The sequence below is a fragment of the Macrobrachium nipponense genome, chromosome 6, assembly GCF_015104395.2.
Source record: "Macrobrachium nipponense isolate FS-2020 chromosome 6, ASM1510439v2, whole genome shotgun sequence".
Lineage (NCBI taxonomy): Eukaryota > Metazoa > Arthropoda > Malacostraca > Decapoda > Palaemonidae > Macrobrachium > Macrobrachium nipponense.
This window is the reverse complement of record NC_061108.1, coordinates 30,940,238-30,967,737: the sequence shown is the minus strand read 5'-3', so window position 1 is coordinate 30,967,737 and position 27,500 is coordinate 30,940,238.

The window sequence follows — 27,500 nt, the reverse complement described above, 5'->3', positions numbered from 1 at the left end:
CACGACAAGACAACTTCCCCATGGTATTGTTGGTAACCTGTGTAGCTTGCAGCCAGCCCTTCAGATAGCTGAGTAATTGTTGGCCTGATACGTGGGCATTTCGCTACAGCAATGGCCAACCTGTTTCAAGCCTGAATCATTTGGGAATCATTCATCCCTTATTTCAGTGGTGAGAAGCTCTTTGCGTACCATTTTTAAATTTTTAATATTTATATATATATTATAGCCCGAATCTTGTATAATCTTGGTCACGAGTGAATGCTGGTACTTTTCGTTATTTCTTGTGGGTAATTATATATCTATTAAATGTTGTTTTTGATAATTTTTTATATTTAAGATTTAGTTTATAATTGTAGGTAGGAGAATTAAGTTTTTCCCCCTGTTGGTTCGCTTACTTCTTTCCTTTCTGCTTAGTTTAGAGGTATTGTTGGTTTTATATTTATGTTAAATGTTGGGTCCCATTTTGTCTAATTTATGCAGTATATCTTTCTCTTATTTTTCTGTCTAGGGTGGTTTAGTGTTAGGTTTATTTAGGAACTCCTAAGGGAGTAGTAAGGACTAAGTTGTTGTTTCCTGTTTACTAGGTCAAGGCAAGGCTGACTTTATTATTCTTTTGCTTTGTTTGTTCATTAACAAATATTGGTTGAGTTTTTTCCTGTGCGGGGGTGTTTTTTGTCTCCGCTGACTGAATGTTTAGCTGGATATTGGTAAGATCACTGTCCTCTCTATTCTGTGGCAAAAGAACATTGCACCAGCGGTCCCACCCCTAAAGGGTCGTAACATATTTGGGCGACCGAAAATGAACAGGATAGGAGAGCTCGGGGTATCCGCCGGTATTTTGGTCAAGTGGAGCGACAACTCAGGTTGGACGCTTGTTCAGTATTTGTTTACTTGTTTTGATAGTGTTGCCCTTCCCCCCTGCATTATTTGTTTAAATGGAAGGAAAGTTTATTTTTGACCCACCGACTGAGTTTTTGGGGTCGGCTGATTTGTTCTTAAAGCAACTTACCAGTGTTAAACAAAAAACAAACAAATTTATTGATGTGCTAAGTGGTTGGGTGTTCCCGCTGAAGTCAGTGGCCACTAACGAAGGAAATATTGGTGGTGGTTAGGGATAAGGTTCAACCAGGACTTGGCAAAGGATTGAGCATTTAGTTAGTGATGAGGGAGAGTGATATAAATAGTAATTGTGAAGGGAGTATAAATGATTTAGAAGAGGATAGTGTGGGAGTGAGGAGCTGGCCTATAACCCTGTTCGAGGATCCTCCTCGTACAGGTACCATTTATAAGGGTCCTGGCAAACTTACTTACAAAATGTGTCCAAATAATCCATTCTTGCCACCACCCCTAATTGCTGTGCCAACTTGAACAACCCGCCCCTGTGGCCCCTGTTAAATGCTTTGGGTGACTCCCAAGGGAGGAGGTGGAATACAAATTTAAAATTTTGTTTTTTTTTTTTTTTTTTTTTTTTTGCAAAAAAGAATTGAGTTAAGGAAGATTGAAAGCTTTGAGGAGAACGAGCGGGCAAGGCGACACGAGTTGGAGGAATGGTCTAACCTTAATTTGCAGATGGCAAGGTTACAACAGGGGTACCAATATGGCCAGTTCCCCTAAAGTTCAATTTTCAAAGATAGGTTCAATCTAGGTGCGGCGGACCTTAAATTAGTGCCTGTATTTTGATGAACAAAATGTCCCCTGAGTTCTTCAGGCCTTTGAGCGTTGTTGGCCACCCCCCGATTGTCCCTGGCCCCACATAAGAATGTGGACGGTTGCTAATCCCAATGTAGGGTTAGTGGGCAAGGCAATTCGGGTAATAACAATGCCTTGGAGGATGGGAGTAGCCCGGGACTACCAAAAAGGTGAAAAAGCTTTGATTTTGAAAGCATATGACCTGGGTCCCTGAGGGCCTACCGCCTCAGATTTTCGGAACTATATGGAACACAACCCTGCACCCAGTTCCTTCCGTAGAATTTTGCACGTGTCAAGGATGGCAACAGTTTCGACGACTGGCTGAAAAGTCGTCAGGTAGTTTAACTTTCGCTGGGCTTACTGCGAACTGATGGCTCCTTGATGGAGTTTAAGAAGGCCTGTAGCATGGAGGGGTTTAAGGGTCCACCCCCTTGATGGAGGTAAAGGCCATGAAACCGTGGAAGTAGCGCCGCTCAATTAGCGGATGAGTTTGGTGGTTAAACTCACCCGTTCAGGTATGGCAATTTTAATCTTATAAGGTCTTGAATAAACCCTCATCTCGCTCCCATAGTGGTTGGGATGGGGAGGTAGAGTTGAAAACCCCCCTTGTTGGACTCCCAATATCTCTAAGAATATTGAATGTTAATAATTCCCCCCCCCCCCCCCCCTTTTTTTTTTTTTTTTTTTTCCAGGTGTAGGGGGATATGGGTAGAAGTACCAAGGAGGTCCACCTCCCCCCCTAGAGTTTTGGTTTTTTGTTAATAGAGACTATTCCCAACTGGGGGGAAATAACAAAAGGATAAATAATCACGGAAACAGAGGATCAGGCCGTAAGAGGACATGTTTTTCTGGTGTAACTAAGCCAGGGCATTTCCAAAGCCAGTGTAATGCTCGTCAGGCGGTACGCCTAGAAGCGTAAATAATCAAAGTCCTGTAGGCATTAGTTAATGAAGGTCCACAAATGATTAGTAGTAGTTCTGGTAAGACAGATCTGTAGTAGATTAGTGGTAGTTTAAAGGAATAGTAGTAAGTCTGAATGCTCCTAATCCTCAATTGGTGACTCAAGGTATGACAAATATGTATGGCCTGGTCAAAAATGAATTTTTGACTCTTGTGTTTGTACCAGGTGAAGTTTTTTAGGGACAGACCGGTTCTGCCCCATCGTTGGTCTGAAGAGGGCATTGAACGGTTCTGAGAAATATACTGGAAATTTTGTATTATTGGGATGGTTTCCCAGACCTCGAATTGTGTCGGCTCCTTTTGGTTAATGTTCCGTATGTCTTTTCCAGGTATGATACAGGCAGTTACATCTGAGTTGGCTGTTGGTGGATAGTCCTACCTATCCCGGTATTGATGGTAATCCCTGGGAAATGATATGCTGGATAGCGAAGAACGGGAGATTTTCCCTAATATATTATCTGTAAAAGGCTAGTCCCGATGGGCTGTAACTTACTCGGTCCGCAGGCGATAAAGTCTGTTAGTTTACTGATGTGGATTAACGATGATTGACTTAAATGTTAAGCAACTTAGTTTAGAGTTAGAAAATGTAGTAAGGCCTGGGTTCAGTAGAGAAAAGTAGTGGTAATGATAAACTGTAGTTAATGATATTGAAACTTGATTGGGAACAGAGCTGCTTTTTATTAAAGCTCAAAAGATAAGTTTAATTTTAATTTGTTTTGACTTAGGTCGATGTTTTGAAGGATCTGACCTAAACCTAGGTTTTTGGAGTTGTAAGGGGGCCTTTTATTATAGGTTTAGGTTTAGTCGTCCCGCATCTGATAATTTGAATAAAACTGGTAGAGTGGAACAGATTGTGGTACCTTCTCAATTGCAGAAATTCTATTTTGGAATTACAGCTCATACCAATTTTTTTTCAGGTCATTTGGGTTGGGTGTTTTAAAAACTTTCCAACAGCTTGGCTAGGTGATTTTTGGTGGCCCGGAATTAAATTGAGATGTGAAGCAGTTTTATCAGAGAATGTGGAAACGTTGGTCAGGTTATGGGTTAAACCTAATCAGGGGATCCCTAAAGGCCCCGCTTGCTAATCCCATTACCTGGCCATAGGTGAACCATTTTCTGAGTTAGTAATTGATGTTGTAGGTCCCCTTACCTAAGACTAAAAACAGGGTTACGTATATTTTATTAACATATCATGGATAGAGCCCGCCTCCTCGTTTTTCCTGAAGCTATACCTATGAGGCGTATTACTGTTCCAAAGTTGTTTTCGAAAAACTGTTATTGCTTTCTATTTCTTTTCCAGGTATGTGGTTCCTCGCCCCTCGTGTAATTCAGACAGTACTGCGGGACGAATTTCATTTCACGAGTAAGGTAGTTAGGGGTAAGTGTGGCTGAAACTGGCCATTCAGCACATTACCAGCGTACCTTATCACCCCAGAGAAGTCCAAGGTGGTGGTGGAAAGATTCCACCAAACCCTCAAGTCTGTCCTGACGAAACCATTTGTTATGATAATGGTAGTGAATTGGGACAAAGCCCCTCATCCCTTTTGCCCCTCCTTTGCTATCAGGAGCCACCCTAAACTCTTCTACTGGAGTAGCTCCTTTTGAGTTGGTATTTTTGGGCAGCAAGGTTCGCGGTCCATTGGAAATTGTTTTGTCAATGCTCGAATCAAACCGGGAAGGGTGAAATAAAAGTTGGAAGGTTTGTGGAAGACTTGAAGTGGCAAAATGATTAGTGCTTGGAAGTTTGCCAGGAAAATTTGGAACGATTCACAGTCGGTAATGAAAGTTAATTTTGACAAAAAGGTAGAAGGTACTGTTCATTTGAACCTGGGGAGCTAGTTGCTGGTGTTGAGTATGGACCCCCCCAGAAATTAAGTGTTTTTCTTTGAGTTTTTTTAACTGAACCAGATATTAGGGCCCTTTGGAAGGTTTTGAGGAAAAAAACTGGTTTCAGAGTTTAACTATGAAATTGAGGCCCCCGGTTCAAGTCCGTAAGTGTAGAATAATTTTTCAACATTAATAGGCTGAAAAACCTTAACCATGGTAGCAAGGTGATCCATTAGCGATTCGTGTACGAGCCTGTGTCCTGTTGGTAGTGGATGTTGCCCTCCAGAGGAACTGGGATGATGGTTAGGGTGTCAGGTTTCCTATTTCAAGATGCATTGGGTGAAAATATGCAAAATGTTTGGAATGTTACAAAAGTAGTTTAGAATCATTTTAGATGTTGACAAACCGGAAGGTTATTGCTTAACTTAACTTTTATTTATTCCTTTTCCAGATCCTTTTTCAGGATTGCTCCAGGTACGAACAAATATTTTTTAACAAATCCATGACTTGTTGATGTAGGTTGTGCTTCCCCTGTTTGAAGCAAAGTCCTTGACACCGGCTTGAACCCAGTAAAAATTGGATTTTGGTCAGTAAGGAGATAGAGTACATGTTTGAGCATGACCTTATTCCCAACGCCATACTGTGAGTCCCCTGGAGTTCGCCTATTGGGGGGGGGGGGTTATTAGTAAAAAAAGCAGTACCGGGTAAGTTCCGCATGTGCGTGGACTACCGCAAAGTGAACAAAAATACTACAAAATGATTCGTTTCCACTCCCATTCGTATTTGATGATTTGTTTGGATCGATTGGTTCTGCCAAATTTATTACCTAAGCTGGATCTTTTGAAAAGGTTATTGGCAGGTTCCATTATCCGATCGAGCTCGTGAAATATTCAGCATTTGTCCCACGCCATTTGGCCTCCATAACGAGTGGTGAAGGTTATGCCTATTTGGTTTGAATGAAAAATGCAGCTTGTACTTTTCAAGAAGGCTCATGAATAAGGTTAATTTGGGTGGTTTTGGAGAGGAACGGAAAAATTTATATCCGATGACTTTGGTAGTATATAGTAATGACTGGGATATACCCACATGCTAAGGATTTACGTTAAGGGTTTTTGAAGCTCTTAGGTCCCTGCAGGACTAGTTTTTGCACTTTGGCTAAGTGCGAATTTGGGCGGGCCAGGCCAAGGTTTGTTATTTGGGTCACCGAGGTTGGTTATTTGGGCTCAGGTGGCTCACCGAAACAAGCTAACCTCGAGGCTATTATTAATTTGCAAAGGCCAAGTAACTGTTAGAGAGGTAAAGAACGGGTGCTGGGCATGAACGGGTTATTACCGCCGTTTCGTGGCGTAATTACTCCCAGAATCTTGCTCAACCTCTTACCTAGCTTTATTAGAAAAAGGGACAAAAGGTTCTTGTTTGGTCTGATCGGTGTGAAGAATCTTTTAATAAACGTTAAATCTGTACTAATTACTAACCCTTATTTTGACTTCCCCCAAAAATTTTCAAGAAACCTTTTATTTATCGCGGTAGGGATTGCCAGTGATGTCGGGGATTGGAGGGGATCCTTTTCCAACGGAAGGAGGACCGGTGTTCATCCTGTAGCTTACTATAGTAAGAAGCTTCTGGGGCGGAAAGGCGGTTAAAAATCCGGCTACTTACTCCACCATTGAAAAGGAAGCTCTTTCTTTGGTTCCGCCCTGCTCTTTAACCCATTTCAAACCTTTAATGTTGACGAATTTTTTCTTTTCCGGTTGAGATTTGACTGACACACCAATCCTTTGGTTTGTTTTCATCGAGCGGATGAAGGGAGCCAACCAGAGGATTTTTGCGTTGGGTCCCTATTTTCTGCAGGAATTCAACCTTATTATTAAACTACGTACAAAAGGACAGAACAACTAAAATTCCTGAACGCCCTTTGCTAGGACTTAGTGTGCTTGCCTGTTCCTTCTCAGTACGCTGCCGCCTGCTCGTTTTCTCCAATTAAGGTTGTATGAAAAAAATTACCTTTTGAATGTAAGTATAGTTTAAGTAATATTTCAAGAGTTTTTTTTGGGGGGTGGAGGGAGAATTTTTAGTAAGTTTATGTAAGGTTTCTTGATGATGGTATACACTCCTTGTATGTTATAATGGTTCCATAGATTCCTAACGAATGATTGATTTTGTCCACCCGTATACTAAGAATTTTTGATTTGATTTATTTATATGACCTTTTTGCACTATATTGTTCGTGTGGTTGTAGGTTAAGGTGTATGCCTAGTGTGTGTCTAAGTTTTTATTTTAGGTTAAGCTAGGTAAGACGGATTGGACCTTTAGATTTGAGGATTTGTAAACTGTTTATGATCCTGGTTTTAAATTATTGGTAGTGTTATGTTTATGGTCTGTCTTTTGCCATGCTTTTTCTTTGGGTTCAGAGTATCGGGTATTATCATTTGAGCCTTTAAAATAATGGTAACGGCTATATAAAGCATTTTGGTTTGTATTCTCCTTCGTGGTATAATTCTATTATTGAGATTTTTAACGACCAATTTAGGCTTTCAGGTTTATTGTTTCTATTATTGTATGTTTGCCTGGTTATTGGTTGTCCTTTATTGGTTTCTTTCCTTTCCATTACAGGTTTGGTTTTTTTTATACCACAGTAGTAAAAAAAAACAAAAAAAAAAATTATTTTTGCTGGAACAAAATTTCTTTTTATTTTTTTCCTTTGGAGGGAAGGGTATCAGTATTAACGTAATTGGCATTGCTTTTGCCTTTAATTTTTATCTCAGCCTTTGTTACTGCTTTTTGTTATATTTTGGTTGTATATAAAATTTTAGCGTAAGGAACTTAAGTTTTTAGTTTTTAAGGCTTTTAGTTTTTAAGCTTTACTTTGGTCTCGGCCTGAGCGTCCAAGCGGAATTGCTTGTTAAACCTTCCTCCCCCGCTTGTTAAATGTTTGTGAGCATCTTTATTTAAATTGCTAGTTTTTTTTGTTTTTGTTTATCTTTTGAGTGGTTTGGTGAAAAGGACACCAGTGATAGGATTTGGAGGGGGCGCAACTTTTTCCCGATCAACAGTTTCGGGCTCGCTATTCTTCGCCCGCCCCCATGGTTTGTAGGCAGCCTGGCATATTTTTCTTAATCGTGAACTTCGAAGGATTTGTCCGTCGTCAGTATTGAAGGGCCGCCAGGGGCATTTTCGGCAGTCTGCTGGTGACTTACCCTACCCCCTTACTGTGTGTACTGTCCTGCGGGCTCTGATAGCGGCCGCTGGGATCCCGACAAAGAGGTGGACGTGGGGAGTGGGACACACTTTGGTGTTTGCCTACGACGTTCCTTCTGAGCTGCAGCGGTTGGGGGCATTGAGGTCCCGTGCAAGGTGCAAGTAGCGGGCGGTTGTCTAACCTAGGTAGGGTAATTTCCCTTGTGTTTTTTGGTCGGGAGCACGACAGACAAAACTTCTTCCCCTATGGTATTGGTAACCTGTTGTAGCTGCACCGCCCTTCAGATAGCTGAGTATTTGGCCTGATACGTGGTCATTCAGTGGATGTAAGAGATCACGGATCCCTCTGTTATTTCGGCCTACAGCAAAGGCAACCTGTTTCAGCCTGAATCATTTGGAATCATTCATCCCTTTATTCAGGTGTGAGAAAGCTCTTTGCGTACCTTTTTATTTTTATTTATTTATATTATTATATATATTGGCCAATCTGTGTATATCTTGATCACGAGTTGATGCTGTAAATTTTTTCCGTTATTTCTTGTGGGTATTTATACATCTATTAATGTTTTTTTGGCTATTTTTATTTTTTATTTAGAAGATTTAGTTTTTATAAATTGTAGGTAAGGAGAATTCAGTTTGCCCACCCCTTCCCCCTTGTTGGTCCTCTTACGTTCTTTTCCTTTCTTGCCTTAGTTATAGGTATTGGTTTATTTTATTTTGTTGATGTTGGGCCCATTGTTTGCTAATTTATTCAGTTATATTTCTCGTTATTTTCTGGTCTAGGGTTTTAGTGTTTCATTGTTTAGGAACTCCGAAGGGAGTAGTAAGGACTAAGTTGTGTCCTGTATAGTCACAAGGCTGACTTTTTTATTATTCTTTTGCTTTTTTGTTTAATTAATAAATTTGTTGAGTTTTATTCTGTTTGTTTTTGTCTCCGCCTGAACTGACAATTTTAGCTGATACTTTGTACGAGAAATCACTGTCACCTCTCTATTCTTGTGCAAAAGAACTTGGCAACCACGGCCCAACACGGGTTCCGTACACAATCCATCAATATAGAAAATAGCAAGCAAAAGAATTAGTAATATTAATCTCCTCTCTCTCTCTCTCATCTCTCATCTTCGTGTAGTCACGAATCCTGGTTCACGTTGACCAACCCCTCGATGATGTTTCATCATCGTGAACACGATCCATCGATAGAAGTAGTTTTTTATTGGAGAAAAAAGAAAAATAAGACGTCATTAATCGTCACCCTATCATTATCACTATCACCGCCCCTCTTTCATATCCTATAGTGGTAATCTCTACTTGTAAGAAAAATACATGTACCAGCAGAGCAGTGCATAAAATTTATTAATCAAACATCATTAAGGCCATTTCCTTAACAAGGGAGGGGGTCCAAAAGAAAGGAAAATCAAACAACAATTGGTAAACCTGCCACAGTTACACTTAGCCTAAATGCTGAACCGTGAATGAACCTTTTGAGCAGAACATTAGTTGCTGCATCCCCCTTCACAGAAGATTCATCAGCAAACACCTAAACATGGAGCACCATTCTCCTTTATTTCGCACTTAAATTAATGAGCAAAACCAATTATTCTTATATTATTATGCGTTCTTATTCACACTGAGCCTTTTTCCTTTTAAATGGTGTAGCACCAGGTGTTAACCTTCCCATTCTCAGCAAACCGTTTCCCGATTAAGTGTTAAACAAATCATTTCCTTGTTTTTTAATCCTGTGTTGGATCACCACAATGTTCGTCCTAACGATCGGCGAACCGTAAATCCCAATGCTTAGGTCAACTCAGGCACAGCTGAATGATAACTAAGCCTGCCAGTTTCCGTGTCCTCTCCGTGTACCCGCTAGCTTGGTAAGCAAGAATTCAACGGATCACACCTCGAGGTCCATTATTGTTATTTCTGTTGTTTTTGTTTGGCAAAAAAACCTGTAAGTTCATAAAATTTTAAAATTTTACAATAAATGCTTCTCTAAATCCCTACTACTATTCTTGGGTAGAAGCATAACCCTATCAATGACTATGAAAGTTATTAAACCATAGTCAAAAATTTTTTAGCGGTATTTACTCATGAAAATTTACTCTCTTAAGCCCCGTCCACATGGTCAAGCTTTGCCCGACGAACTTTGTTCGATGTGACGTCAGAAGCGGGAAAAGTCAGAACCTTATCCGCCGTTTCTCCGCTTCTGACGGCACATCGAACTGAGTTCGTCGAGCAAAGCTCGACCGTGTGGACGGGCCTTCAAAAATACAAATAAAAATGAGCTTAGTTATCACAACGCTATATGCTTATTAGTTAGCGAATAGCATTTCAGAACGAGAGATATGAATACAAACTAAAAAGTCTTAGTACAAACTCATATTTGCGAGCCGTATCCAATTCCTCTTCTTTCCTTCGTCACGAAACTTGTGAACAGGTTAGCTGAACTACTTAGCAATGAATTAAGTTTACATGTTTATAACAATACACTGAAATCAATGTCTGTTGTAATGAATTTTTATCAATCAAGTTTATTTTTTGTTGTCATTCGCCACCGATAGACTTTTAACATATAGCTACACATCTACAACACCACTGAATACTAAACATTGTTACCAGAGCGCCAACTAATGGCCTAAACATGGGAAAAAGAACACATAACCACCGAAAGTCCTTAGGCAAACATTCCTTTAAAAAAAATCAAACTAACACGATTACCTGTAATGCACAATTCAAAAGATATCATTACAAAATTCCTAAACTCACGCCTTTACCATATAGCTTAAGAAGCCTCATTATATTCACAAAATCCCCAAAGAAACACAACCAATACATAATCCGTAATTAAACACTATCATCGCAATCGCCATTAAACACCGTCAATAACTCCCCACAAGAAGTATCAAGAAATTCAGAACTAAGCATTCTTATACATGCGAATCTGATCCCCAAATATAAATATTCATTCCAAAATATGCACTATTACAACAAATCTCAAAGAACAATTCAATAATATCGCAGTCTCAAAATAAATAACCAGCCATTGCATCGCTAAAACCAATGCGAAGTAAACAACATTAACCCTACGCAGACTAAACTCTCACGCCAGTGCCAATGCAAAGAACAAGATTATCTTTCATGCCAACTGCATCGCAGAGCGAGCAAGATTACCTCTCATCCCTCTGCGAACATCCTCTTGCAATTTATTCGGTTGGAGAGATCTGAGTTTGGATCATTTCTAAGGAGAGAAAATATTACCCGCGGCTACCATGTACGACATAACCTATTCTCGTGTGAATTGATGAATACTGCAGCGGCCAGGTAGCCATCGGGAATGATCCGTCATCGTGTTTTCGTTTCCGAGGATTGTTCGCATACATAGCTTCATGAAGGCAAAGAACGGCTAGATACAACGCGATGAAAAACAGAGCAGAGAGAACAGAGAGAGAGAGAGGGGGGGGGGGGGGGGGGTGCTCTAGGTAACTACAGACAAAAGCGGAAAGTAGACGTGTATAAAATAAAAGTGAACAGAAAGTACCTTAACAATAAATAAAAAGGCTAACATTCCAAAAAAAATTGGCCTCAAGCCAAAAATCAAACAGAGGCATTTGATGTGTAATGCTAAAGAAATATCAAACGTGTAGTAAAAAAACAGAAAATTATAAAACACAGCAAAAATTTAGACGTTTAAAGATGCCATTATTCCTTTCCAACATCACTTCGGAATTCCCCTACAGGTACGAAAAGATATTCAAAATAGTTACGTATCACGATCTGTAAGAATACGAGGTTCTCTTATTTCATGAATCATTAAGTAATAAGCCGAATCCCTTATGCTCATCTTTTCACTGTTGAATCAGGAATAAGCACCTGTTACAGAAAATCTTTCACAAAATCAGCAACTAGTACAATGATAAAGAGGGAAACTCAATGCGTGTATTGTGTGTAAACAAATAAATAATTTATATAGTATATATGGTTACCGAAGTTCAATCTCGGTACATTTTAAAGTATGTTGGTAGCAATGACCGTCAGCAAGCATTCAGCTGCATCCGTCTCTCTCTCTCTCTCTCTCTCTCTCTCTCTCTCTCTCTCTCTCTCTCTCTCTCTATTACCTAAGGCAATTAAATCAGACTCGTGAACTACAGAAATACATTTATTGAAGAGCAAAGCATTAACTAAATAAATCAGTTTCTTAACAAAATGATTAAATAAAAGATTGAACTCAATATCCAAATATCTCAGATAACCCTAGGAATTGAACCAAACCCACTCCATCCCTCCTTTACAATAACCAACATTAGTTTAGTCATAAAACTAGAAAAAGTCATATACATATATATATATATATATATATATATATATATATATATATGATATGTGTGTGTGTGTGTGTGTGTGTGTGTGTTTGTGTGCATGTAGTGTGTGTTTTCTACGTGTGTATCCATACACCTTTTCCTTTCAATGGGCTGGGTGCCAGAAGGCATTAACCTTTCGGTTTTCAGTGAGTCTTGGGATTTGGTTGCAACCTACATGCCCTTTTCAATCCTTTATTACTCTTTTTAAGTAGACGGAAACTATTCATATGGAATACCCCCACAGGGGCCACTAACTTGAAATTCAAGCTTCCAAAGGATATGGTGTTCATTAGGAAGTAAGAGGAAGTAAAGTGAAATATAGAAAGAAGAGATCTCACTCATTAAAAAAGAAAACACAATAAATTAATAAATTGATAAACAAAAAAGTATTGAAATGCAAGAATAGTATTAAGGTAGCAATGCACTGTATTTTCGCTTTACTGTGTCCATTAATGTTTGGTCTTGTATCTTAAGCGTTTTTTAAAATACCTGATTTTAGATACCAGACCTACATCCGCCTCCATTCCTAAAACATACTTCTCTATAAAATACGCACACACACGACAAACAATAGAATATTTCTACCTTGATTTCGCACTTGATTTTGTATTACTTCCCGTTTATTTGAAACAAAAGTTGTACTCCATGTGAAATATTTGATTATTATGCAAAAATTAATTACCATGACATTATTCGTACCCCAGTGAAAACTATGGATGCAATCCGATGAAATTTACTGTAAGATTTTCGTAGTAGTAATAGTAGAGGTGAAATAATGGCAGTTAAAGTAGCAGTAGTAGTGTGATAATTCAACAATTAATTCATTAAGAAAAATTCCTAAACAAAATAGACGTTGGGTAACAAAGTAATAGTGACAACTAGCTAAACCACACCTTACCAAAACCGTAAGATAAAACCATATTTTTTGTGACGTCAGTTTATGGCGTAAAACTCTCTCTCTCTCTCTCTCTCTCTCTCTCTCTCTCTCTCTCGCTTCAAATTACTCAAATTTTTACTGGAAACTTTCGCTAATGGATATTTCCTGCATAAATGACAGTTCATTCACAAGTTAAGGTCTACTTTTTGTTTCGAAACAAGGATAACGCTACTTTGTTCTACGAGTGCGTTTATAATTTTCCTCGTTAACAAAAACTAGCACACAAAAATTTCGCAACAGTAACACAACTGGCCCAACATTACCTGCCATTCTAAAATATCTATTCTTTAAAAAATATCGTGGGAACAAGTTCAATATACGAAGCAGTATTCGACATTATTCAGTATCACAAAATGCCTAAAAATACAGTATTTATACAAAAAAAATTCATATATACCTAAAATGGCTTGTAGGAACAAAACTCAAGGTCCTCGTTGGACAAGTCGGTTACGAGCTCGACTACCGATCTTAGGGACCGAGTTCGATTCCCCGCTCTGCCAACAAGGAATCAGAAGAATTTATTTCTGGTGATAGAAATTAATTTCTCGATGTGGTTCGGCTCCCACAATAAGCTGTAGGTCCCGTTGCTAAATAACCAATTGGTTCCTAACCACGTAAAAATATCTAATCCTTTGGGCCAGCCCTAGGAGAGCTGTTAATTAATCAATTCAGTGGTCTGGTTAAAGTAAGATATACTTAGGACAAAGATTCCTTCACCTGTGAAGCCCAACGAAACGGGAAAGAAGCTTGAAAACAGGAGGGAACAAAAGGCTACCATTTAATTTTCGATTTGCTAAGGTTTTGCATGTGCTTATCATTCAAGCTATGGATAGGGTATAATATGAATCAAATTTCATATTAACTAACTCTGGACAAGGTAATTTTGCAAAATTTGATCGTACACTGTGTATTACGAAATAATAATCGTATATTATTTTCCCCAACAACTTTTTTTGAGAGAAAACGTTATGAAAAATAAAATAATAGGGAAATTTTGGAACTTGAAATGTTATTCGTTCATATGCCCATAAATCAACATAGATGTTACCAATGCTTGTCATTTAAGCATAAATACGACATTATAGGAATCAAAATTCATATAACTAAATCTGAACGAAATAATTTTGCATAATTACCTCGTACACTGTTTACAAGAAATAACAATCATACCATATATTTTCCTGATAAACTTTCTTTGAGAAATTTTTAAATGAAATTAAAAATTAAATAACAAGGAAGTATTAGAACTTTAAATGTTATTCGTTAATATCCCCATGAATTTTTTAAACGGTAAGCAATAAAAAAGCTTTGAATACAGACGCATATATATATATATATATATATATATATATATATATATATATATATATATATATATACGTATATAATATTTCATCTACTTTTTCCTTTACCGCATTAGCCTATGACCTACGGGAGCTAGGCTAATCTATTTCCACAACGAGAACCGAACAGGATTCGTAAAATAAAGACAATTCATGTTTAATACAAGGTAAACGAGGTCTAGCACATTTAATTTTTTATGGGCAAAAGGCACTTATAGACGCGAAGAGCCAGAGAGTCATGGATTCTTCTTTCTATTATAATATACTTCAATTAAAAAGTATAACGAATGTTAACTTTGATCAAATATTTTTAAATATAATACACTTTCAATTAAAATGTTTGAAATCACCTAATTTTGTGTCGAAAATTAAAATAAAATTCTACTGCTTTTTATGTATGTTACTTTTAACTTTATATGTGTCTTTTAACACACAGACAGAGCTTATGAATTAATGATATTATCTTAATTCTTCCAAGCCATACGAAGACATCTTTTCAGTATGCTGTTAAAAAACAAATTTCCTATCATTTAAAACAGTGAAATCTTATTTCAAAGTAATATAATAAGAGGACGTTTCTAAACCGATGAGATTCATTTCCAATGGAGGATTAATATAATACGAAAAACAAGAAAAATTTATATGATTTTTGTGAGAAGAAATTTGATAGTCAACCAGTCTGAGCACAGAAATAAGGATAACTGAGAATGAAAAGCCCGGATGATGTTAAAATTGGAATGGAGATTCTTTTCCGCTCTCTCGTCTCTTCACTTGTCCAGTCAGCAGGGTGAGGTGCTGACCCTTGAAGATGGTACAAGAATCTAGGAAGTACTTTCATATGAATATCTTCATATTCTAGTTAATCAATGTGGTCTCCTCTTCAATATATAAAGCTTTGAAAATAGATGGGCATACGTGGGTAGTTCATTATCATATCATTTGTACTCTTCAAGGAGTGCTCCTTGATGGCATCTTCCTGAAAGTGGTTGCTCAGTCTCATGGACAGATGAGTCCTAGTCATTTTAAAATATGAATCTTGGTGAGACCCACATTCCTGACTGGAAATTATGTGTGGGTTATGTTTATTTTGGATCAACTATACAAACTAATGTGAGGCAGATGGAGTTTGTAAACGTGCTTTATGTGAGTATTCTTAGATATAACAGTAGAGTAATAAGTTATTACCAAGTTAGGTTATGTTATTAGCAAATTTCTTTTTCGTAAAATTGAAAGGTATTTGTGGGGGGTGATTAAGCTATCCTAAAATGCTTGGTCCCAAATCAGCACGTGGATTTGCCGGCTATTCATGAATGGGGGAAATAATAAAGTGATATTACTAAACTGAAATCTTGATATCGCTTAAATTAAATAATAAAACCATAATAAACAATCTATGTCTAATGCAGGGTAAAAAAAATAATTTAGTCCATTTTAATAATTTTCAGGACATAGGGTCGGTTATGATTCAAAGAGAGAGGCCACCTACTTCCTTTTTACCTACAGCATTCCACTTTATGTACAAGAAAAGTTAACTACATCATTAAATGTCACATGTTTTCAGTTACAAATTTTCTAAAGACTTCAATACTCTGTTTCATGAAATAACTGTCCCGATTCTTTAATGGGTGTTCAGACTAAGTCTGGGTGCCGCACAACAATCGTTCCCCAACTTGCAGCAGATGGGCACCATTAGGATAGTAATGCAAGAATTGCTTTGCAGACCTTTCACAGGCAATAGGTTTTAATCAAAACTCAACCTCACCTAACAGTGTAGAGACTAATATTTTATGTGCAGCCTTTGTAAGGATTCAATATTTCGAACTGTATCAATGATGCGCACACACGCCCTGAAACCTCTTATTGTGGCCTAAGTCACAATAATTTAAAGCAAGTGAAATGCACCGAATTGCTTTTATTTCAACTTATTGATCTATAGGATAAATATGTGCACCCATTAATATCATTTGCAGTTATCCGAACTTTTGTGAACATGTTATATATATATATATATATAATATATATATATATATATATATATATATATATATATAATATATAGTCATAAGGAAGCAAGGCAGAAATCTTCTGGTAATTTAGCAAAGATTTATCAAGCAACGTTTCGGGGTCCAGCCCCATTATCACAGCTGTAAAAAGATAAACACACATAAAACATATTAAAAAGACTCATCCCAATAACCAACTTACAATTAAAATTCACAAAAAAACTACAGCGCTAAGACAATTACCATTTCAAGTGGAGGGAAGAAGACAAGTGACCAGAAGGAAAGGTCCCAAGTAAATAAATGGTTATGCCAGGTAAATGTGGTAGCGGTAGTTTGGTTGTTTAATTTTGAAACTATTGTTTTTATGAAAAGCGATTCGAAGACAGCAAGCTATTGAGAAGTTGCCTGTGTAATGATGTTAAAGTGTTTGTATTCTATATTAAATTTACATTTCTTTGAATTTTCTCGGATGCTCGAGAATTTTATAGAGGACAACCAGTTCGATAACTCACCCCCCTGTGATAATCAATGCGGACTTTAAGATGCCTACGTTCACGAATATCCCTATGGAAGAAACAATTCAAATTATTTTAAACAAGATTTTTAATAGTAATGATGTTCTGTTTCATGGTTTTAATTATGATAATCTTAAAAAGCTTTTAACTTTGGAAGTGCAGGACACCGCCTTCATTTTTAATGGGAAGTATTATGTGGTACAACGCCATGGTATGGCTTTGGGCAGTCCTTTAGGCCCAGTCTTTGCAAACATGTATGGCTTTGGGCAGTCCTTTAGGCCCAGTCTTTGCAAACATTTTTATGTGTGAACTGGAGGAGCGGTTGCTGGACAATTGCCCTCTAGCTAATCACATCTTTTTTATTGCCGTTACGTTGACGATATGTTTATATATTCTTTTTCAAGACAGAGACAGCTCCCATTCCTTCTTACAATATGCCAATTCAGCCCATCCTTATATAAAATTTACGACTGATAACGCAAAAGATAAGTTCTCTTTCTTAGATATAGAAGTCTCACGTAACATAGACGGTTTTTACACCTCAATTTTTAGAAAAAAACGTTTGCTGGACTAGGTATAAATTTTCATAGCTTTTGTAATTTTAACTTTAAAGTAAACGCTTTATATACCCTCTTCCACAGAGCCTACTCTCTCTCCTCTGGCTGGTCCGAATTTCACCAGAGATTACTGTTTGACGACAATACTTCCTGGATAACTGCTATCCAGTTAACGGTTTCTTTAAACACCTATACAAGTTTTTAAATAATAATTAATAGACAAAAATAACAGACCAGCTGCAGCTAGAATAGCACTCTTTGCTTGTGTCCCGTTTATCAATGATACAACGTTTTATACTCAAGTTGAACGTTTAATATGTGAAAATTGCCCGGCCATAAAATGCCAATTAATCTTAAGAAACCCATTAACTATTGGGTCTTTATTTAGATATTAAAAAAAAGTGTGCCCTCTTTTGAGTTTCAATGGGGTCTATTTATTTTCGTGTCCCAAATGTAGTTTGGGAAATAATGTCGGGGACTCACGTAGGGCAGGGTGAGTTATCGAACAGGTGTCTTGTTGTCTTCTATAGAATTCTCGAAGATTCGAGAATATTAAAAAAAAATTTGAATTTCATATAGAATATAAACATTTTAAAATCATTACACGGGCCTCTTCCCCTCAACAGCTATCTTCGAATCGCTTTTCATGAAACAATAGTTCCAAAATTAAACAACCAAACTACCGCTACCCCTCTTGACCTGGCATAACCATATTTACTTGGAACCTTTCCTTCTGGTCACTTGTCTTCTCTCCTCCACTTGAAATGGTAATTGTCTTAGCATTGTAGGTTTTTTTGTGAATTTTAAACGTTAGTTGGTTATTGGGATGAGTCTTTTTACTATGTTTTATGTGTGTTTATCGTTTTACAGTTGTGATGATGGGGCCGGGCCCCTAAACGTCGCTTGATAAATCCTTACTAAATTACCAGAAGACGTCTGCCTTGCTTCCTTTTGACTATATCTCCCATGACTGCTGTTTACCTGTAATATATACATATTTATATATATATATATACATATATAAATACACGTACACGCATACTATATATGTATATCTACATTTATTTATAAATATTTGTATGCATGTGTATATACATATATATTGTGCGTGTTCAAATTCTGTTAAAAGAAATATATACAAACATTAAGAATCGCGGATCTTTTTTTTCTAAAATTGATATGGCACTGCTGTATGGCATTACTTGCTAGAGCTGCACACTATCTATAAATATAACTAAACTTCCTTTCAAGCTACAACATGGAAACTTTACTGCGCATAAAGTGCTTAATATAGCGTACAAGACATTTTTCCACTGGGACCATCCAACAAAAGGCGAAGGGAAAAATGAGAAGAAGAAAATCTGCCGAAAAAATGGAGGATATTAAAATGGGTCTATGAAGACCGAACTTTTTTCGCTGAACAGCCGATCCTCCAGACACGGCATTCTGACACTTTTTCTTTTTCGTGAAATTTTTTCTTCATCCACTACTCCAAATTTACTCTTACATGAGACAATAGCAAAATAATGCGTTCAATGGAAAGCTTCCATGCATATAATTAACTGCCAATAACAGTGGGGCATAGCGTCCGCAGACAAAGCAGAAACGGAATACGTTAGTAGAAATAGTAGTAGTAGTAGTAGAAGGTGTACTTTAGTAACTGTAGCAGAGAACAGAATGCTGCAATCGCCATAGCAATACTAATGGCAATATTTAATTGCTAATAGTAGTTGTCATAGTAAAGCGGGTAAATAGCTAAACACAATTTCGTGGCAAGAAAAAATGACGAACGCCACCCAAAAAAAGCCGAATTTTCTTCGGTGCAGTCGAGTTTTCTGTACAACGTATAATGTTGTAAAAAACCATCAGCTTTCACCGGTGGTTCTTCATTCGCTCATCAGATCCGATAAAGGGTGCGTCCCATGGCTCCGGAATGCGCTGCCAGATGCACGTTCCATGGCTAACTTTAACCATAAATAAAATAATATCTACTAAGGCTAGAGAGATGCAATTTGGTATGCTTAATGATTGGATGGTGGCTGATCAAAATACCAATTTCCAGCCCTCTAGACTCAGCAGTTTTTGAAATCTGAGGGCGGACAGAATAAAGTGCGGATGGACGGACAAAGTCAGTACAATAGTTCTCTTTTACAGAAAACTAAAAAGAGTAAACAAAACACTAAATGAATAAATAAGACAATAAGAAATTTATTAACCCTTGTCTCTCGAACCTTATTCTAAATAAAAAACAGATGAACAAAATATCTCACTCGAAAATAGGATTAAAAATATAAATTAACAATTTTGCCTCGTCGATTAATCTTTTCCCCTATACTAGGTACGCCAGAGAGAAGAGAGAGAGAGAGAGAGAGAGAGAGAGAGAAGATCGGGTGGGGGGGGGGGGGGGGGATACTTAATTGAAAATCACTCCTCTGTTAAATCTGACAAAGGATACTTCAAACTCAGCATCGTTCTATGAAATGGCAAGCTCCGCTGATTTCTCAGTTCCTTAATTTTATTGCGGAAGCATACAAATACTCTTGATATCCACACCAAGGGCCTCTCCTCCTCTGTGTTTACCAATTTTTCAACCCCTATCTTTAATTGGATTCAGCGTTTGGCAGGTTGACAGTGCTCATGATTCTTTTTTTTTTAAGTTTGCAATTGACTATGTGGGTAAGTTTTTTAATTTAAGCTACTCAATTTGAATCTTTTCCAATTTTTAACCTTATGTTTCCCTTACCTTCGTTTGCCTTTCCTATCTCCGTAAATAAATAGAAAGGATAAATAAAAAGTATTCCAAAGAAAGAATTCTAACATCTGTATTTTAACAAGAGGATTAATCCCATGCATACCGTTATTGCAGCAGCTAAACGAGGACACAAAATGATGACAAACTCAGGTGTAGCAAGGCCACAGGACATAAGAGTTCGAACAAGCAGGCAACACGTGACTTGAAATCAGGAACCTGCACTGCACATGCACTGCAGATCAAAGGAATAAGTTGTAGCAGAGTCAATGAAACTAACGAACGGAATGTTCGACCGGTGCCGACTAATAGTAAGAGGGAATTCCTTTACAATAGGTGAAAGTGGTCCGCGTGGTGAAATAATATTTTGTGATTAAAAAAAACTTCTTTTTTTTTTATTCAAGTTTACTGTAGACATGAAAAATGCATATGACAATTTGCCAAATGCAGAAACTTAAGACGGAGTTTCTAGCACACTGGACAGCAACAAGTAATCAGGAATCTGTCGTTCTACAATGATGTGGATATACAAAAATTAGAGATGAATGACTACTACATTCGAAAATACAGCGATAAACAAAGGCAAGAGACAACGTAAAGCACTTCAAAGTTCAAGAAGAAATACAAGGCATTTGAGTCCTTCAAACTGGTTAAAATAAACAGGTGATGGCGTAAGTCCCATCACAAGTGAATAGCTTTACCGTAAGTAAGTCACAATCCTCAGTGGCTCAGTGATGGAATGCTAAGCAGACACCGGCTAGGTCTATGGGTTCGATTCCCGCTTACAGCTCACTAATCTCACCTAACTGTATCACGGCAGGGTAAGAATGTCTCGTCGAGACATATTCCTTTAGTCATTCAAAAGTATGAGACTGGCTTAGATTTACCTATCAACACAAAAATCTACAATACTACCATTATCTACCACTTCACGTATCTGACGGATCGTATCATGATTTCAGGAAGAATTCACGAAAACATCAACTGTCTACAAAACCCTTCGGTATGGAAGCCGATGCCGCTGTTATATACGTTACTTTGCTCATTGCAATATGAATATCGTCTGAACCTCATATTAGTACTACGTATATTATATATATATATATTATATATATATATATATATATATATATATAGAGAGAGAGAGAGAGAGAGGAGAGAGAGAGAGAGGAGAAGAGAGAGAGAGAGAGAGAGAGAGAGATGGATGTGAGGTAGAGGTATTTAAAAATGTAACTGTTACTGAATATTATAACGAAAGAAGAATAATTATTAATTATTAGTCATAATAATGTCCACTCACTCCAACAGAACCAGCCAATATTTAATTTACTACTGGCCTAGCTAATATTCACGGCGGTAATGACTGCATTTAAGGAAAGAGAAAAATACTAAAATATAAAAAAACTCGGCTAATAAATAATCCGCTGACGATAAAGACTACAATTCAAAGAGGAGATATGGCTTGTTTTCAAATAGAACAACTTAAAACCCTAGAAAACAATGTAGAAATATTCCGTAGGTATCATCAGTAGAGGAAAAAGTCATTAATACAGGTAACAAAAGGGTCTTTCAAAACAATTAAGAGCAAATACATTCCGTCAGATCTTATGAACCATAGAATTAAATAGCTAGCTGATAGTTTACTACGGTGGATCGCAACCAGAATGGAGAAGAATGTGTCAGCAGCACTGTCATCCCAGAGTACATGCCGAGAACCAGATATCCAGTAGCTTCTGGTGACAAAAGTTGAAAGATATATATATATATATATATATATTATATATATATATATATATATCATTCGAGTTACATATGACCTTTAATATCTAATTCACTCTACCTCGGAATTGATATATTTTCATATATGTACCGAGGGGGAATTTTTAGTTGATAATAATTTCGTCCCCCCATGGGATCGAACTACCGTCCAGTTGGACGGGGAACGAAATCAGGAACGGACAGTGATGCTACCGAGTCTGCTAGCAGAGTGGCTATAAGTTTATACCGATTCTGACCATTACAAATCACCGCCGATCTCGGTGTATTCGTAATTAGAATCGATATGAAACCCCCTAATTACGAATACACCGAGATCGGCGGTGATTTGTAATGGTCAGAATCGATATAAACTTATAGCCTCTCTGCTAGCAGACTCGAGAGCGTCACTGTCCGTTCCTGATTTCGTTCCCCATCCAACTGGATGGTGGTTCGATCCCATGGAGGGACGAAATTATTATCAACTAAAAATTCCCCCTCGGTACATATATGAAAATATATCAATTCCGAGGTAGAGTGAATTAGATATTAAAGGACATTTGTAGCTCGAATGATTTATATGAATCACGGTGATGTGATAAGTATTCATATATATCTTATATATTATATATATAATATATATATCTATATATATATATATATATATATATACTATATTATATATATAAGTTTGTGTACAAACCCTTCGAGGCTAACGGCAAGCAATTCAACAACAAAATTGCTACTAGGCACATGCCCTTCACCACTGCAGCATCCCGACACGGTCACACCAGGTACTCATCCATTGCTGGGTCAAGAAGCAAAATGAATTACCAAGAAAGGGGACTCAGTCGTGCCGCACCCCTGGTTCAATCTCCAGTGTATATATATATATATATATATATATATATATATATATATATATATATATATATATATGCATTATATATATATATACATATATATATATATATATATATATATATATATATATATACATATATATATATATATATATATATATATATCATATATATATATATATATATATATATATATATATATGTGTGTGTTGTGTGTGTGTGTGTGTGTATGTATATATAGATATCTATAATTATACCTTCGTCTATCCTTTCCAGAAAGGCAGTCTGACATAGTAGAGAAAACTCGATATTGACACTGATAAATTACCTTCCATGAGCGCACCATCCCTTTTGCTTCCTCTTAGTCAAACATAATGAAGACGAATTAGGTCTACAAACAGGTTGAGTTGCTCAGAAATTAAGGCAGCCACCGTGTTTTAAGATTAAGAGGCTGTCTATGGGAAGAAGATTGAACCCTGATTTAACTTTATAAAGAAAATTTTGAGTGAATTACAACGAAATGAAGAGTGAGATTTATTTATGAATTATTCCACAAAATAAACTCACATGAACAATAAAATAAAAGTTACGCAGAGGACAAGTGTGAAGCAATACATCAAAAAGAATAAGCATGAATAAGTTACCTAAAAAGCTAATTTTATGAAATACGAAAAAGAATAAATAAATGAATGAAACCTAAGATCTTAAGGGAAAGCCAGAGTTTCAGCGGAATTTAAATAATTTTCCTCGCCAACATGCATATTCAGATCGTCAAGAAACTCAATTGGATGGATCTCTGGTTACTAAACAAAGTTTCTTCAAAGTTTAGTGAAATCTGTGATTGCTTAGCCACATAAGTTTTCAGATTATTCTTTGTTACATTGCCGACAAACCAGTGAAGTTCCCACGCCAATTCCAAACATCAATCAGAATCTATTTCTACATACGGAGGCTCTGACCATCTACTGAGATGCGCGTTAGTCCCCTAAGGGCTGTTTTAAAAGCATAAGGCTAGTTTAATCCAAAACAAGAAAAGCTTCTTAGAATCAGAATGATTTTGACTGAATCAGATATGTAATACAAAGAGAAAAGTCGGTCGCTTAACACAATCTGAGGAATTTATCTCCATTCATATTTGTTTGCCCTGATCTCAACCAAACTTGATAGAAATAGCCTCTGTTCCAATACCGAAATCTTTTCTTAGGTGTTCAAGTAATTTTCCTAACATGAACAAACGTATGGTGTGAACGTCACGAACTTAATACTCTATACATTTGATTAATTGTTCATATCATTCATTCTAAAATACAGCTCTGCGTTTTTCTGTATTTCCTGAATCATCTAAACTGACTGCACTGAAGATAGGTTTTTTTTTTAAATAATCTAAATTGAGTCAATATTTAGAATAAAGTAAACTTTTCTTCTTCTACTGTGGCAGCGTGTCAATGGAGCAAATATGCCTACGTCTCTTTCTTGTTAAATAAAAAAAAAAGATAAGAAAAACTCAATGACGTAATAATATAAAGATTCATAATAATCATCCCAAAACGTTAAAGATATATTTAAGAGAGTCTTCTAATGTAAAAATTGCAACAGCAAGATATTTTCTATTTCCGAAGATCGTAACAACTTCGCAGACCTGATGAAAATTTTATAATGGTTACCTGAAAGCGGTGATTCACGTGGTCACTTTCATGGCCGATTGATTTACTTTTCTCTGATGCCTGACACACCTCAGGTTTCAGCATTGAGATGTACCATTCATAGCACTGTCATATTTTTCTAAATGGAACACTGTCTTCGATGTTTAGAGGCCTCGTTGTATGGAGGCTTCTGCCTTCATGAATGCCAAGTAGTGAGGAAGAGAAATAACGTTGTTACAAATTAAAAGAGTTCAAAAAAGTCAATAAGAAAAAGCCTTATCCTTAATCAGTGAATGCTAGATGATCAGTGTACAAGTCAGCAGCCTTCCCTAGAATGGAAGTTCTGGATCTCTAGCTCGTTGCTACCCTCGAAACTCCATCCTGTCAGTTAAAGGATTTGCTAGACAGACGAATAGAGAAAACGGACCATAAAAAAATAAAAAACAATTACCCTAACCTAAAGATTTACACCTTCCAGTCCAGAAACAAAGATCACAGGGAATCTGCAACAACAAACGTAACTGTAAATCACAGCAACTCCCACTTGGTAATAGGATTTTGTTCCTTCCCTTGTAATGGCGTAAAATCTGGCTTTTGCCCAATTTTGCACAGCCCCTATGACAATTAAGACATCCATTTGTGCCCCGGAAAATTGACATGGCACGAACTATAAAAACACAAGTCTTCTATATCAAAGATTTCATAATGTTGTTTACAGGAAATAATAAAAAAAATTGACGTATAAAACAATGAGTCAATAATTTCTGAAATCACTATCTATAGAGTGATTCATAAAACTAAAAGTAATTATATCTTAAATCACGGCCAATAATTCTTTACCGAGTTCACAACGATCAAGGTACACCAACAGCACCAGATCTGATTAGACTGTAGACATTATCAGGACCTAAAAAGCATTTAATAAACTCAGATAGCCTAACTAGGAAGAAAGCAGGCTTAATAGGAATTCCATCAAGCCTGTTCCTCAACACTATGTTCTGTTAGTGGTCAAGGCAGAGCTTCCTCACGGAAGGCTTACTCTTAAGGTTAGAAACAAGAATTCATAAATACTAAAAAAAAAAAAAAAAAAAATTGGTCTAATGTATGCAACGATTAAAAGAGCGCCGTGAGAATATCTAAGTCAATGTATGAAGAGCTAAGCTCCTCGTTCAACCCATGTCCATGAGGATATAACCACTGGAGTTGTAAAAGTAAGGGAAAATATCAAGGCGCTGGATTCCATACGAGAACTTCAAAAGATGAATGTTATAAGTGATCCACAGGGGATTATATTATTATTTAGATATATTATATAACCTATATATTATATATATAATATTACTATATATAATATAATTTATATAAAGTAGGGTAAATATATATATATATATAATATAAAATATCTATATATATATTATATATAGTGTATTATATATATATATATACGTATATAGATATATAGATATATATAACTTCAAAGTAGTGGGTTAAGAATGGACTATAGATAAATTATGATCAAAGGTTATATATAGCCAGTAGGAAATTTCACGCTATAGGTTATATAAAACTTGATTAATAAAACATTCTAAGAAACTTCGAATTCCAAGTGAGAATAGGCCTCAAATCAAGCTTAATACAAAATTAATGGTTTTGGGTCCTGCTCTAAGAATATGGTTTTGGGTACAGCTCTAAGAATATGGTTCTTGATGGGTGTAAGAGGAAGCCTTGAATTATAAAATAAAGTCCCTAAAACATGCAATGTAACAAATAAAGAATAAGTAACTCTGTCATTTCTGTACTGAAATCAATTAGTGGATATAAACTGAACCATTCCAAAACCTGAGAATCGATAACCACTCTCACAAATGTATATATTACCCACGAAACATCACTGGTCCTACTTATACTCGTATTGCCCAAAAGTCCTCATCCGCAATCATTATGCTGTCAAATTACCTTTTTGGAATATTGTCAATGAAACAAATTGTCTTTTCGCTAAATTGCTAGCTGGCTTAATTGTGATTTTGACAATTTACACCCCATCAGTTGTTATTAAACTCTTTTTCTAATATGAGAATCACGAACGCAATAATAGCAGAGCGATCATTCGTTTGTTTGTTTGTTTGTTTGTATTGTCTACTTTGACTTAATGATTTGCACATTGTTTTTCGATTTGTTCTAGATTTTAGTTCCCATTATTCTAATTAAGGTAAATGCAAATACGAAGGTGTACAGTGAAGGAAGCCATTCTGTAAAGTCAAGATGAATATTGATGCGATTAAATATAATTAACGCTCCAAATCCACTCACTAAGATCACTAAATAGTCTATATCTCGTGAAAATTCGTAAATTAGTGATGGGTAAATGCACATGTTCAAGTAAAAACATGAAGCATGTTACTTGATAACGTAAGGTGAGAATGATCTCTCACAATTTTACAGTTTATCAGCAATCTCACGAAATCTCTGTGTCTAACTTGGGAATTCTTTTTCTGGTTCCAATTTATCTGTTTTTCACGATAAGTGATTGTAGTATGCAGTTACATAAAAAAAATTATTCACGTACTATTCTAATGGCCAAGGATAATAATTTCTAAAATTACCCATGTGGCCCAGGCCATATCGAAAGATAGGAAAGGCGAAGAAGAAAGAAAAACACGATATGGTATTTTTCTTTTTTCTTCGCCTTTCCTATTTTTCGATATGGCCTGGGCCACATGGGTAATTACAAAAATTATCATCCTTGGCCGTTAAGAATAGCATATGGATAATTTTTTGTGTGACTTTATACTACAACCACTTATATGACTATACGTATAAATTCAATAGTTTGCCTTTATCATATTGCATGCAAAATCTCAAAGAGAAAAGAAGAGTGCACAATGATCAGGTATCTGGAAAATTTTAAAGGATATGACCGCAAGGATACCCTAGCGAGGCAGAGACAAAACAGAAAATTATCCTAGGTTGGGACGACCAAAACTCTGAAACAAATGCAAACTAGTGGATACCGTTTATCACAGTTTTGGATGATAAGGTTTGACTTCCAAACCAAGACCGTGGAAATCAGTACTGCCTTAATGAACATTATTTTGGTCTGCATACT